Source organism: Rhinatrema bivittatum, chromosome 2 (genome assembly GCF_901001135.1).
Source record: "Rhinatrema bivittatum chromosome 2, aRhiBiv1.1, whole genome shotgun sequence".
In the NCBI taxonomy this organism is placed as follows: Eukaryota; Metazoa; Chordata; class Amphibia; order Gymnophiona; family Rhinatrematidae; genus Rhinatrema; species Rhinatrema bivittatum.
Genome location: NC_042616.1, coordinates 214,044,091 through 214,056,843, shown reverse-complemented (window position 1 = coordinate 214,056,843; position 12,753 = coordinate 214,044,091).

The following is a 12,753-nucleotide window of genomic DNA, read 5'->3' as shown; positions in this document are numbered from 1 at the left end:
CTCATGAGATGCTCATTGGGAAATTAAAAAGTCATGGGATAAGAGGCGATGTCTTATTGTGGACTGGTAACTGGTTAAAAGACAGGAAACAGAAAGGAGGATTACATACATGCTCCTTTTTCTCAATGGAGAAAGGTAAATAGTTGAGAGCCCAAATACTGGGACTGTTGCTTTACAAATTATTTTATAAATGAGCTAGAAAAGTGCACAATCAGTGCAGTGTTTAGATTTACAGATGGCACAAAATTACTCAAAGTAATTAAATCACAAGTCGATGGTGAGGAATTACAAGAAGATATTGTGATACTTGGGGATTGGATGTCTATATGGCAGATTTAATGTAGACAATTGCAAAGTGATGCATACAGGAAAGAATAATCCAATCTTTAGATACTCGCTGCTGGGTCTAGTATTAGGCATCGCCAGCAAGGAAAAAAGATCTTGGACTCACTGTGAACAATGCAGTATTTCAAAAACCTCAGCTCACTGATATACAATTCTCACATTTTTTTTTTCATTTTTTGGGGGTTATCATTATGTTTAATGGCTATTTTAGTTCGATTTGGTTCATTTTCTGAACCAAAATAAACATTAAGAAAAACAAACAAAAGAAAAAAAGCTGAAACAGGTGCTTCCTGGGCCCCTCCAACCACTTCCTGTCACTCTCCAAATAAAAAGCTTCCAGAGTCAGGGACCTCCCCCAACCCCCTCGGTGTGTGTATATCATGAAAGGATGCATGAAATAGTTGAACACTTTCAATAATTAATAAAATAAATGGTTTAGATTTATGAAATTTATCACAACCTAATTTATGAAAACCTAATTTATGAATTTATGAATTTATGGAATTTATGAATTTATGAATTTATGAAATTCATAAATTTATGAATTTATGAAAACCTAATTTATGAAAACCTAATTTATGAAATTTATCACAACCTAATGACTCCCAAAACACCTTACCATTTGTATATAACATTTATTTTGTATACTACATTTAAATTGTACATTGTTTAACCATTTCTATCCTCTCTTCTCTTTTTCCTTCTCCAAGTTTGGCCTCCATTGTTAAATGTAACTGTACCTTCTCTCACCTCAGTTCTGGTTCTTTGTTTTTAAGTTCTATGTATTTATTGCACCCCCGTTCTATGTAAACCAGCAAGATATGTTTTCATGATTGCCGGTATATAAAAACTCTAAATAAATAAATAAATAAATAAATAAATAAATAATGATAACATTGTTCAGCATTCAAATATTAAGACTGCAACTTTGAAGCAATTGTTAGTTTAAAAAATTGGGGTGAATAGTTTTAATGGGTGGGTATCCCCTGAAGAAAACGACCATGAGTCGTTGAAACCAGGGACCTAGTAGGGATATATTTGGGAGTGTTGGGGCGGTTTTTATGGGTATGTGTGGTTATGCTTGTAATAAGTGGTCAGCTCAGATGTATTAAATCAATTGTGTCATAAACAATATGTTATAAATTTAAGATACCGTTTGTTTATTGTGAATGTGATCTACACTGAAGGTGTCAATGTGTCATCTTCGTTATTCGTAGCACCGTCAGTTCTTCCCAGCCCAGTCAGAGCAGGCTTTGGCCCCAGATGATGGGTGGAGGCCTCGGGGACCCTAGGGAGGCCCCAGGAGATCTCAGGGTGCCCCAGGGAGACCCAGACCAATGACAGATATTTTTTAACAAAGTGTATTCAAAATGAAACAGAAGGAAAATCAATGAAATTTCATTGGGTTTTCTTTCATTTTGTTTTGAAAATAAAATGAAATAGGAAATGTTGACATTTCCTATTTCATTTTAAACTAGCTGTGCCCGGCCACGCGTTGCAGTGGCAGAGTCAGGTTCTTTTCCCCCCCTCCCACTTCCCCTTGCTCATTTACCTCAGTCACACATTGTCCTCCCCCTTGGTCACTCACCCCCCCCCCTTTCCTCCCCTGTCCCCACTCCAGCTCTCACCCCTAACACTCACCCCTCCCCCTTTGGTCACTAACCCCCCCTTCACTCCCCTGTCCCCACTCCAACTCTCACCCTTCACACTCACCTCTCCCCTCTGTGTCTCTCCATGACACTCACTGCCCCCTTCATTCACCCTCCCCTCACTGTCACCTCTCCCCGCCTACTCCCTATCCTTTTGTCAGTGACACCGCACCCTTTCTCAATCTCCTTCCCTGATTCTGATGCCCTCTGGCTCGCAATGCCTTCCCAGCTGCCCCCCCCCCCCGTCCCTCTCCCTCTTGTGCGGTTCTGCGTGGCCCGCTCCCGAAGGCGCGAGGTCAGTGAGGATCCCTCCCTGTCGTGCACGTGAGCCGTACCAGATCACCACCGCAGCTCCTCCCAGGTGTCGAATTTTGGACGGCCGACACCACCACGCCCGATATTGCTGCCGGTCCGCCGCTGCTGCCCCTCCCAGCACCATGTTGGTCCCGCTGTGCCCGACGTGCGCTCCCGCCCGCGCATGCGCAGTACAGCAGCTTCATTTCCCAAGGTAGATAGCGTGTGTTGCATGTCTGTCCAATAGATGTCGCTGTTTTCCCCACACACATGTAAAAACATGTTTTTTTCTGTAACCGTGTGACATCTATGTAATCTAGATAGAGAAGAACCTTGCCGGAAGTGAAAGCAAGGTTGTGTCCAAATTTGAAAGCAATTGGTGAAGTAGCTGAGCCTGGTTAAGTTGAAAAAACAGAACAGAGCAGTAAAGGTTACAGTTTGTGGGGTTTTTTTTACCCCAAATGAACAGCACCAGCAAAGAATAGTTTAAATATGCAAGCACGCCTTCCTGGCTCCCCCCCCCCCAACCCGGCGAAATAGAGCAACCCACGCTACAGCCTCCCTCTCGGGAGATGTGGAGAATGAGTGCCCCCCCCCTGTGAAAAACACGCGGTGGAAAATAAGAGCGGTCCCCCACCGTGCTCTTCCACGGCTACCTGTGTAAACTGCCAGCCGGTGGCGAGGGTGTGTGCTAGGATTTGTTCCGCCGGCTGCCATGTCGCAAAACTTCACCGGTGAAAGTGGTGCGTCAGGATTCCTGACCTAGTAAGGGCAAATGTCCACTGAGGATATGGCGCCGACGGGCTCTTGCCATTACTATGTCACATGGTGTACCGACGTCTTTGTTGTCTCCACATAGCATAGAAAGGGCAAGGTCCGCCGGCTCCATTTTTGTTGCTGGCATCCGACGGCCCTACTGAATGCGATGTGACCCAGACCCAGAACTAGAAAATGTACAGAGAAGAGTCACCAAATTGATAAAGGGGATGAAACATCTCCCCTATGAGAAAAGGCTAAACAAGTAAGGGATCTTCAGCCTGGAGAAGAGACAGCTGAGAGGAGATATGATAGAGTTTTATAAAATCATGAGGGGGTAGAACAGATAAATAGGGGATAGTTACTTACCCTTTCCCTTGCGCGTGCCGAGCCCTAGGGGAGCCCTGATGGTTTTCCCTGTTCCCTACGCCCCCCCTTCCCCTCCCTACGCCCCCCCTCCCCTCCCTTCCCCTACCTAACCCGACCCCCAGCCCTACCTAACCCCCCTAACCTTTATTCCATAAGTTGTGCCTGCCTCTGGGCAGGCATAGGTTGCGCGCGCCAGAGAATAACTAGGGGACACCCCATGAAGTATAGATAGCACAAATCAGAGAAAGTGGACCGGATTTTAAAACCTACGTGCGGGCGTAGATTTGTGCATGCAACCTGGTGCGCACAAATCTACGTCCGATTTTATAACATGAGCGCGCAGCCGTGCGCTCATGTTATAAAACCCGGGGTCGGCTCGTGCAAGGGTGTGCACACTTGTGCACCTTGCGCGTGCCGAGCCCTAGGGGAGCCCTGATGGTTTTCCCTGTTCCCTACGCCCCCACCTTCCCCTCCCTTCCCCTACCTAACCCGACCCCCAGCCCTACCTAACCCCCCTAACCTTTATTCCATAAGTTGCGCCTGCCTCTGGGCAGGCATAGGTTGCGCGCGCCAGCCAAGTGCCGGCGCGCGATCCCCCGGCACGGCCGCTGTGTTGGAGGTCTTGGTTCCGCCCCCGCCCTGCCCCCACCCCGCCCCTTTTACAAAGCCCTGGGACATACGCATGTCCCGGGGCTTGTGCGCATCACCAGGCCTATGCAAAATAGGCTTGGCGCGCGTAGGGCTTTTAAAATCTGCCCCAGTATCTTTTCACTCAGTGCACAATTAAACTGTGATATTTCTTGCCAGAGAATATAGTGAAAGCTGTTAGCATAGTCAGGGTTTAGACAAGTTCCTGGAGGAAAGATCCACAAATCATTATTAACTATGAAGACTTGGGAAAGCAAATGCTTATCCCTGGTTATGAGCAAGAAGGACTGGATCTATTCTTTGGGATTCTACTTAGATTTGCTACTGTTGGAGACGGGATGCTGGACTTGACAGACCCTTGGTCTGAACCAGTGTGGCATTTTTATGTTCTTATGTTCTTATTTTTTCCATTCAACACACAATCAAGCTGTGGAATTTGTTGTTAGAGGATGTGGTCTAGACATTTAGTATAGCTGGGTTTAAGACGAGTTTTGACATGTTCTTGAAGGAAAAGTCCATTAACAATTAAAAGCCAGGCAGACTTGGAAAAGCTGCTACTTATCCCTGGGAGTGAACAGCAAGAAATGGATCTATTCTTTGGGATCTGCTGAGTTCTTCCTAGTGACCCAGATGGCCACTATTGGAAACAAGATGCTAGGCGATCCAACATGACACACCCTACATTCTTAATCACCATAATGAAAAAAGTGAAGCCCTATCTGAAAGTATTACAGAATACACAGATTAGCATTAATGAAATCAGACCTAGGTTTACAGAGCAATCCTAAAATTATTCTTTCATGGACTCGATTTTGCAAAATTCATGAGTGCTTAAATGAGATAATTGGCCTTTGATAGCTTTGCTTGTTTTGCAAAAAAAAAAATATATATTTGGTTCAGCTTGGAGATATTCAGTCTCTGTCCGGCAGAGATTTACGCTTGTGTATGTAGTGGGAAGGACCACCATAAACATTCCATATTTGCCAGCTATTTCAGCAATTTTATTTTTGGATGACAGAAAAATGTATATGCATTGCCATTATTATCTTGTCTTTTTATTTTCTGTCCAAAGACATGGAATAATTGTTGCTGTAAATCTGAAGCTGTCATAACATAGATACCACCTTTCCTTCTCCTCCCTTCCACAATCTGCAGACATTTTCTTAGGGACCTTAGAGTTCAGAGATCAGCAGATGCTGACAGGGAAGAGAAGGAGAAAGCCGACCATCTGAATTGCATGGAATTTTGAGGCATGCATAAAGGCAAGCTGGCTGCCTGGGACCTGCCAAGTAAGATGGGAAATGTTTCCCTAAGTATGTTCTTTTTCATTCAATAGAGAAGGATCTGATCTTGTAGGATCAGTGTGCGTTCTATATGAGTCTGTTACTGGCTTCCTTAAATGGAGAGGGTGTGTATAACTGAAAGGAAGTTTCTTCTGTGTGGTCCTTGATAAGATTGATCTAGTGATGAACAGAACATCCCAGGAGAAGATTACATGACAGTATAATCATGGCAACCGCATTACAATGGAAGAGGGCAAGGGCCTTTCAAGGGTAAGAATATGAGACAGTTACTCAGTGCCAATAGAACACGTATGTATGGAATTGCAGGTGCTGTCTAGAAGTACATTTGTGATTTCTGAATGCATAAAACCCATGTAAAATAAAAGCTTGGCGAGAAAGAATTTGATCTTTTTGTTAACGCGTATAATTCCTTAATTTTGCCACTGCTTGTGGTTATGACCAAGATCTATACTGCCTTGCACAGTCTTACATGATTGGGCCACTCTAAAATAAATTTAAAAAAGAAAGAAAGAAAGAAAGAAAGAAATGTTCCCCCTTTTTATAATGTAAACTATGAGCAAGTGCTGTTTGGCTTTATTCTGCCCAAACTCCATGCTGACAGCATCTGGGACATGCTCAATGGTATCCCCCACCCCTTTTACAGATGTTCATGATATTATCAATGGAAGGTCACGCCCAAAAAACAGGAAATTGAGGCAAGGTGGCAGTGAAATGAGGGAGATATTTTCTTTAGTGGTCCAAAGTACAAGCCATGAAAAGCCCTGTTATACAAAATTATCCAGACATGCTGAACCTCATAACACTATTTTTAAAATCTTAAAAAGAAATGACATCTATTCCCATTAGCACCCAACTACATTGATAAATCTCATCTTGGCCCTTAGCAAATATAGCCTTTATGTGATTCAGATAATCACTACTTGATAACTGATTGTATTTCATAATCTAAACAAAGAACTCAAAACGGGAGGGAAGATTAATCAAAACTTGAAAAGAAAGTGAAAAACTAAGACTGGAGAAGACCAATTTTTTTTTTTCACTGAAACAAATGTGAATTTCTTCAAGACATCTGTCAGACAGGAATAGGTTATTTAGCATGTTCTGATTAAAAGTATCTTTCAAATATTTGTAAATATTAGATACATTGATATTTCAGGAAGCCTTTTCTTCCTTCCTTCTTTTGAGCAACTGAAATTGATTTATGATTTTTCCTTAGGATTTGCTGATTATTGGCATTTTTCCGTAACACCTCCACATCTTTTCAAACATGTATCTCTTGGAAACAACATGTTCATCCTGGTCTGCGGTCTGCGTTTCCTTGCGCCACAGAACCCGTGGCGAGAAATAGAAGCCGCCAGTTTCATTAACCAAACGAAATCTCTATCCAAGGAAGGAGGGCGGGGGTAGGGGGTGAAAGAACAAAAAAATGTCACTGGCTGGTGGCGCCATTCCCTCCTGCCTAGTAAATAAACATCACATCTTCTTGTCACCATGGAAACACCTTCCCTGCTCAAAAGCATCCATTAAGCAGCAGTAACGGCAAAGCCCAGGAATCTGAGGAAATAAGCAAACATCTAGCCTGACATTTTGCATTTAGACCAAAAACCTTCCCCAAGTGCTAACATTTTGGCTGGGGGAGAAGGGGAGGGGAGTCGCTTATTTCAGTCTGCATTTGCTTTTACAAAGAGATTCACGTATCCTGGAGACATGGCTAAAGCACGCTCCTGCATAAATTCAGCTGCTGCCTTAGCCAGTCCCCCTCCGCCCAGTCCCTCTCTGCCCTCTGCTGCACTAGAAAGAAATTCAGATGACTTATTCATATTTATGCATCGATGCTCCTGAAAGCTGTGCCACATATGAGGAAAACTAGTTTTGACTGAAGCTGTTTTCTGTTTCTATATATCTATCTGTTTATCTATCTATAGATATGTGTGCACTAGAAATACAATCATAATATATTGTAAATAAAAAGAAACAGCTTATAGCAACATGATATAATTTCACTCCCAACAAACCATAGAAGAGTTTACTAATATATTTTAAATCGCACGAGCTCTTAAGGAATTACAATTTGGAACACTAATCGGTAATGTAGTGGGTTTTCTGCATGTATGTAACCTCCAAGCTGAAGTCCTCAATGAGAAGTCCAAAGGCTCGCACTTACAAGTCGTGGGGCCTGTAACCTCATTTCTTCCCATTGGTGTTTGTCCAACAGCCACTCACGTTACTTCCAGGATTCCCTATGGGGAGGGAGAGGATACTCTCCAAAACCCTGGGCATTTACTCAACGCCCATGTCAAATAAAATAATAATCACCCTGGAGTCTAGAAATAGATTCCAACGTAACTTTACTGAGTTGATAGCAGGTAAAGAAGTCCAATAATTCAATAAAAGCTCCTTTAGTAAATCCATTGCTTACATAATTTTAAATTAGATAAATCTGTAATTCTGTAATTTGATCTTTTTCTTAATAGTCCCAATCAGATTTATCCCTCCCAGTTTGGGCAGTTGTGAAGCCTCCTCTAACTGGTAAAAATACTGGTGGGCGTTTAGTCCAAAATTACTTTCCCAATTGTCCATATCTTGAATCTAATGATTTGAAATACCAATCCACTCTCCTCTGATGACTGTTAGTCCATGTGATACTGATAGGGTATCTCTCTCCTCCTGTTCAAATATCAGAATGATATATCTATATATATCAATATATATAGATATCTATGTATGTATGTATATATATATAGAGAGAGATAGATAGACATAGATAGATAGACATAGATAGTGGATAATAGGGATGTGCAGGGAAAAAAAATTCTTTTTTTTTTTTCATTTTTGCGGGGGGAAGTATTTTCCCCCAGGAAATGTTTCATTTAATGTTTATTTCATTTCTGTATTTTGCAGGAATGAAATAAACATTTTTTAAAAACCCACAAAAAAAAAACTAAAAAATCAAAATTAGGCCTCCCATGTCCCCCTGAAACCTATCTCATCGACACCCCCTCCCCCAAAAACATTGTCAGGGCCAGAAACGTCATCAGCCTCCATTTACCCCATCTGTGAGGGGAAGGTCCTGTCAGCACAGCCTTGCTCTTTCGCTAGGGGCCTGACCCAAGGCCTCGTCCTATTGCCAAGGCCTAGGCCCAGACCCTGTCGTCATGAAAGCTGGGTCCAAATGCCTAGGCCCAGGCCAGAGGTCAGGTCCCATCATTGAGACCCAAGCCAAGACTGATGCTGGGTCCCTGCTCAGAGTCCAGATCCTATTGTCAAATCCTAGGCCAGACCTAGGTCTGACATCAGAATCCAGCCCAGAGGCTGATTTCCAGGCCCAGGCACAAGCCCAGACCTAGAGGCCTAAGATGAAGCTTCTGTATGTCCTCTTCCATCTGACCTCTTCTTGAAATGACACCCTCTGCTTGGAAGATGCACCAGAAAGAAATCACTCTGGCATCTTACTCCTGAGCAGAAGGCACCATTCAACCAAGAGGAGGGCATCATTTCAAAAGGACTTCAGATGGAAGAGAACATATAGAGACTTGGTCCTAGGCCTCTGGGCTTGTTTCTAGATCTAGGTTGAGGCCAAGGCAAAGGGACGCAGCATCTGGGCTTGATCTTGGCACCTAGCCTGAGTTTATGCTTAGGCCTAGGACTTGGCCAAGGCCTTAGTGATGGAATCTAGCTTCCAAGTCAGGTCCTGACATTGGGCCTAGACCTTGACCTGGGCCTGTGCCTGGGCCTCGGCGATGGAAGTTGTTTCTGGGCTGGGCTCCGGTGTTGGGCCAAGGCCTGTGATTCGGTGATGGAATCTAGCCTCTGGGCTGGGTCCTAGAATCAGGCCTGAGTCTGGGCCTCAGCAATGGAACTTGGCATCAATCCTGGTCGGTGACAGGACCTGGTCTCTGGGCAGGCTACCGTGAGGGGGTTAGACCTGTGATGAGGCCCCAGCATTAGGTCTGAGTCTCAGCAATGGAACCCAGTCTCCTAGCTGGGCCCTGGAATCAGGCATAGGCCTGATGGGAATGCCCTGAGGAAACCTCTGACCTGCCCAGAGAAGCCTCAGATTGCCCGAGGGTTTTACCTTTTTTTTCTGAATGGAATGAAAGAAAAACCAATGAAATATTGTTGGTCTTTCTTTCATTCCATTTTGAAACATTATGAAAGAAAATGCACAACCCTTGTGGACAATCACTGGTTAGGTGCCATTCTTCACCTTTATTATTGATTGTGTTTATGTTTCAAACTGTTTTATTAAATTTTCACAAAAAACATATCGTTTACAATCAGAGATAGATGTAGGAGGGGTGGTTACTCTGCACGCCCACCCCCACAGACAGGATCAACAAAACATAATAATACAGAACATCCCCAAAAATCTTAAACTAAACCCTCCTCTCCCCCCTCCCACAACCCAAGCACAGGGACAAGTGTGGCTGCTCGTCTTAAGAGAGAGTTAAAGTATAGGGTATACACAGGGAAATAGTAAGTTATCCTTCATAAAAGAGAGTTCAAATAAAAGCTGCGAGTTCTGTGAGGCAGTGTTTGTAGGAATGCCTGCCAAGTTAGGAGAAATGGTTTATGCTTGATTGTCTGGTCTACTTTTTCGATGTAAAATTCCACAGTACAGAGCTTGAGAAGAGCGATTCTCAATTGTGTGAGGGTGGGTGCTTCTGGCAAAAGCCAATGCTGTAGAATGTTTTTTTTTAACTAGAAGCCAAGCTTTGCGTATCCATAAACGAAGGTATGGATTGGGAAACTGGACGTTTCTCAAATCATTAAAAAGCATGGGCTTTGCTTCTAAGGGGATATTGGCTTTTGTGACGTCCTGGATATATTGTTGAGCAAGGCTCCAGAGCTTTTGTATGCTTGGACATGTCCAAAATAGGTGCCCCAGGGTACCTCTAGGAGCACTGCATTCGAGGCACCGATCTGTGTTGGAAATTTTCATTTTAGCAGCTCACTCTGGGGAGATGTATGCGCACATGAGAAACTTGTATTGAATCTCATTAAAATCATCCATTGAACCTGAAGACTGGAGGGTGGCCAATGTAACCCCAATATTTAAAAAAGGCTCCAGGGGCGATCTGGGTAACTATAGACCAGTGAGCCTGACTTCAATGCCGGGAAAAATAGTGGAAACTATTCTCAAGATCAAAATTGTAGAGCATATAGAAAGACATGATTTAATGGAATATAGTCAACATGGATTTACCCAAGGGAAGTCTTGCCTAACAAATCTGCTTCATTTAAAGGGGTTAATAAACATGTGGATAAAGGTGAACCAGTAGATGTAGTGTATTTGGATTTTCAGAAGGCGTTTGACAAACTCCCTCATGAGAGGCTTCTATGAAAACTAAAAAGTCATGTGATAGGAGGCGATGTCCTTTCGTGGATTACAAGCTGGTTAAAAGACAGGAAACAGAGAGTAGGATTAAATGGTCAATTTTCTCAATGGAAAAGGGTAAACAGTGGAGTGCCTCAGGGATCTGTATTGGGACCCTTACTGTTCAATATATTTATAAATGATCTGGAAAGAAATACGACGAGTGAGATAATCAAATTTGTAGATGACACAAAATTGTTCAGAGTAGTTAGATCACAAGCAGATTGTGATAAATTGCAGGAAGACCTTGTGAGACTGGAAAATTGGGCATCCAAATGGCAGATGAAATTTAATGTGGATAAGTGCAAGGTGATGCATATAGGGAAAAATAACCCATGCTATAATTACACAATGTTGGGTTCCATATTAGGTGCTACAACCCAAGAAAGAGATCTAGGTGTCATAGTGGATAACACATTGAAATCGTCAGTTCAGTGTGCTGCGGCAGTCAAAAAAGCAAACAGAATGTTGGGAATTATTAGAAAGGGAATGGTGAATAAAACGGAAAATGTCATAATGCCTCTGTATCGCTCCATGGTGAGACTGAACCTTGAATACTGTGTACAATTCTGGTCGCCGCATCTCAAAAAAGATATAATTGCGATGGAGAAGGTACAGAGAAGGGCTACCAAAATGATAAGGGGAATGGAACAACTCCCCTATGAGGAAAGACTAAAGAGGTTAGGACTTTTCAGCTTGGAGAAGAGACGGCTGAGGGGGGATATGATAGAGATGTTTAAAATCATGAGAGGTCTAGAACGGGTAGATGTGAATCGGTTATTTACTCTTTCGGATAGTAGAAAGACTAGGGGGCACTCAATGAAGTTAGCATTGGGCACATTTAAAACTAATCGGAGAAAGTTCTTTTTACTCAACGCACAATTAAACTCTGGAATTTGTTGCCAGAGGATGTGGTTAGTGCAGTTAGTATAGCTGTGTTTAAAAAAGGATTGGATAAGTTCTTGGAGGAGAAGTCCATTACCTGCTATTAAGTTCACTTAGAGAATAGCCACTGCCATTAGCAATGGTAACATGGAATAGACTTAGTTTTTGGGTACTTGCCAGGTTCTTATGGCCTGGATTGGCCACTGTTGGAAAAAGGATGCTGGGCTTGATGGACCCTTGGCTGACCCAGTATGGCATTTTCTTATGTTCTTATGTTCTTAAGATCTGGGAAGAAGTGTTATTCTGCCCCTCTTCCTACCCATCTGTGAACCTGTGATATCTGAAGTTCCATCAAGAATCCCTTCTACTAGGGATCCCATCAAGATCCAGGACATCTAACTGTGGGTAAGAAATCATCTTTAAAAAGAAAGGACACCCATTTGGAGTCTTCACAAAACCCTGAAGAGAAAGAGAGAAATTCACTTTCTGTGCAGAGACAGATTTTTGCCACCTGGGAAGGCTTTCCCGCCAACTCAAGGGGGCCTTAACCAAAGGGAACCACTGCTCTGTCTAATCCAGAAGGGTGGCTGGATTTCCGGCCTTGTTAGGAGACTCTTGCACTGAAAGAGGACACAGAATTGTAAGTAAAGGAAGAGAGAACGAGAAAGAACTATGGAGCTGGAAATTCACATTTATTGTGTCATTGATCCAAAACTGTTATTTATTTATTTATTTATTTGATGAGTTTTATATACCGTTATTCGGTTGAGCCATCATAACGGTTTACAAAGGTGTACAATATCTTGTAACTGAGCATTAGCAGTTAAGTATTATTTTTGGACATTAACCCAGTGGTGCCTGCATCTTCTTTGGCACACAACACTCAGCACACAGTGTTTAGGAATTTGGAAGAGGAGGTCAGTCACTCTGCACTGAGACCTGAGAGGACTCCTTTCTTCCCCCCAATCAAAAGAATCCATACCTTGGGAAATAAGGGAGACAGAAGAGCTAGCCAGGGTCCCTGCCCCAAAGAGTCATAAATTATTTTATGGCCTCACCCATGCTGGACTTGCACACCTGGGTAAGGTTACACCTGTTTAGTAAGTCTTCTCAACAACATAAGAAG